Consider the following 3,472-nt stretch of genomic DNA (forward strand, 5'->3'; position numbering starts at 1 on the left):
TGGATTAACCGTGGAGAAGCGGCAGCTCGGAAGGATCCGAACTTTTTTCCTTTCTTTTTCTTTTTTTTTTTTTTTCCTTTTTTTTTTTTTTTTTTTTTGTGTGGTGTGTTCAGATTTAAATAATTATTAATAATAATTAAAAAGAAAAAAAAAAGAAAAGAAAAGACAATGAACTTCTCTCAGAACAAGCGATCTGTATCCTTGGAATTATAGCATTTTTTGAAAAAAAAAAAAAAAAAAGATTGCTGTAGCAAATGGTTAAAGCTGACAGTTCTCCTGCAATCCCAAGCAGACAGTGTAACTGCCAAACTAAAGCCCACATCCCCCGCCGAGAGAAGCGCTTGCAGTTCAGACACACCATTTTCCGAGCAACTTGTAAGTACTTCGGTGACCTTCCTGTTTGAGAACGCTCGTCGTGGCCACGATGGGAGCTGGTGAACGTCAGGAGCTCGATGCGTACACATTAGCTTGTTTTCTTCCATTGCAATCCAAACTGTATGTTGAATGACTGCTCAGGTAAACCATAGTGAAAAAAAATACAATTACTGTATGTTTTAAAGCAATGCATTTAGTGTTAAAGAAAAAGAAAGAAAAAAAAAAGTAATAATAAACCTCGAAGGTACTGAATAAGGATTTCAGAGACATCAGTAATGAAGGAAGCTCTGTGGAGGATCTATCCTGATAGCAAATTAGAACCATCGCAAACAGTGGGGATAGAAAGGGAATTATTTGCTTGGAGATATCTGTTGGTTTTATTATTTTTATTTCCGAAAGATGATTTCTTGTCATCTGTTTTGTTGTTTTGTTTTCCCCCTCAGACCGTACAATAGATACGTTGTAAAGGACTCTGCCTATTTTAAACCTCAAATGATCTTCTAGAATAAATACTTTAAGTCCCCGGAAATTTGTAGTTGTTTGACTCTGGGTGGATACCAAAACACCACCATTGGCATTCCTGCATAGCTAAAAAGTAATCCCTCTGTGGAAAAAAATACCCGAGAACTTCGAACTGAAATACATTTCTTTTTCCCCCAGAAGTATTTTGATTTATATAATCTATATTTTGATCTATAAGCAATTAGTTGTTTCTCCTTGTTTATTGTCTGTTATGAGGCCGCAGTAGGACATTTAGGGATTCTTTTTACAGCACCTTTTAATCCAATCAGTTATTTCAACCAGCACATTATTTTGTTTTTATTCACTATAAGAAGCTATCGTGTAAATAAAATGACAAAAAATCAGCGCACTGTGAAAATGTATTTGTGCACCCTCATTTTTTTTTTTTTTTTTATATTTCTACTGAAAAAATGAAAATCCAAGACGTGTAGATAGGCATAGTAGTATTAATACTGTTATAATAAAATAGTCACTGTAATAAAACCTGGAAGAAACACTCCTTATTTTTCGATACCTACATGCATTCCATAAGAAAGTAAAAAAATATAATGTATGACCTGTCATGGGACTGTAAGATTGTTGCCTTCCATTGTGTAGCTTATGTACAGATACACGTGTGCGTAGAGATGTATCAGTGCCTATTTTACTTTGTTTTACTGATGGAGGATGTTTCTGTGGGAGCAGGCCCGCCCGGTAGCCAGCGTTCCTAGAGATGTGCTGTGATGTTCGGGAAAGCTTTGCAGAGGGTTTGGGGCCAGAGGAGAAAGAGGAGGATGGCACCGGCCTCACAAGGCAGCCCGCTCAGGGAAATGGAAGCCGGCGGGCAGCCCTGGGGCCGCGGGGGCGATGGCGGAGGGGAAGGTGGGGGCACTGCGGCGAGGCCGGGCCGGGGAAGGCCCAAACCTTGACCTTGAGGGGAAAAACGCCGGTTTGTGACCTTGACTTTTGACAGCTTCCATTGCCGCCGCCGCGGCAGCCGCCGCCATTCGCGGGACGATGGCGCCACCTCGTGGCCGCGCCGCGCCCGCACCTGGCCGCGCCCGCGCAGCATCCCCACAGCGGGCTGCGACCGCGCGGCACCGCGCTCAGCGTCGGCCTTCTGCGTCTCCGTGCTCGCGTATCTCTTCTTGTCTACGGTGCGTGAGGGAGGGAGAAAGAAGGCCTAGTGGTTGTGCTCGGCTCTCCCTTCTCCGGAGGTGGTGAGGGAGCGGCAGGCCCGGCCCGGCGTTGAAAATCTGTGTCCGTGCGGTGCGCGGGGCCGCAGCGCCGCGGGTTCGGTCGGGTAGAACCGAAGGCAGAAGGTAGAAACAAAGGCAGAACCGCTTTTGCCTCCCGTCTCCTTCGGTGGTCTGCAGCTCTAATTAGAGTTATCGAGGAACCTTTACGGTACATTTAGAGGGTATCGGATGCCGCTGGCAGTGCAGACTTCTAGACTTACATTTCTGAAATTCAAAGGGCCATACCTCTGCCGAGGGCTTGCTGGCGCTCAGACTGGAGTGTTATGCATCTGTGCCATAACTTACATGGAAAGTACCTGCAAGAAAGCTCTCTGTTTTCCAGGAAGCTGCCGTGCTCGAGGCGTGCTGGAATCGCAGGGCCCGGGGTGCGCAGGGACAGTTCAGAAGGTGTCAGGCCTCTGGCACTTCACAACACTGTGACATGAGAACATCGATGCACCCATGCAGATGTTCGGAACTCTCGGAGTGGGGTTTCTCCGATTTCAGTGCAGGAACGGCAGGGGAAAACTGGCCATGTGGTCTGTGGTCTCACCGTCGGGCTCTGTTCTGGGGTGATAGCGTTATTCCAGGAAGGGACTTGAGGCAGTCCCCATGGCAAGGCTGAGAGGAAGCAGAGTCCACAGAGTCGCGGGGCATCTGTCTGTCAGGGCCAAGCAGAACCCGGCTGGGATGCCAGCAGCATCCATGAGCCCACTCAATTGCAGCTGCCTGCCCGGCCCCCGGCTGATTTTTAGTTGGAGAGCTCCACAAAAATACCGTGCTGGGGCTCTTTGGACCTTGGGAATGGGCTCTTCTCGGTTGCACCATTAAAACAGGTCTGGTGATAGCTGCTTGCACGGAGTGTACCTGCGGCCAGCAGGCAGATACCTGAGATAGGCAGCAGGCAGGAAAGCTCATTGCAAAGCTTTCTCCAAAAGGAACCAAATGGCCTGGAGAAAGGCACTTGTGAACTGCACTTGTTCTCGAACCGAGAGGATAATTCTATTTATTCCGTTATATTTCACAACCTGTGTAATTATGGCATGAGACACGCCACAAATTGCATGTATTTCAGGAGCTGAGGGTGATAGGCACGACTCGAGCCCGCAGTGATTGTGAATCTGTGGCAAGAGCTTTTCTTTTCACACCGTGCCCCAGAGCGATAGAATTCAGAAGACCTTGAAAGAAAAGCTCAAAGAGAATATGGCCGACTTTAATACAATAACAGCTTTAAAAAAGAAAGAAAGAAAGAAAGAAAGAAAGAAAGAAAGAAAGAAAGAAAGAAAGAAAGAAAGAAAGAAAGAAAGAAAGAAAGAAAGAAAGAAAGAAAGAAAGAAAGAAAGAAAGAAAGAAAGAAA

This window comes from Lagopus leucura, unplaced genomic scaffold (genome assembly GCF_019238085.1).
Source record: "Lagopus leucura isolate 7727_CA_CO unplaced genomic scaffold, USGS_WTPT01 Super-Scaffold_100157, whole genome shotgun sequence".
Taxonomy (NCBI): Eukaryota; Metazoa; Chordata; class Aves; order Galliformes; family Phasianidae; genus Lagopus; species Lagopus leucura.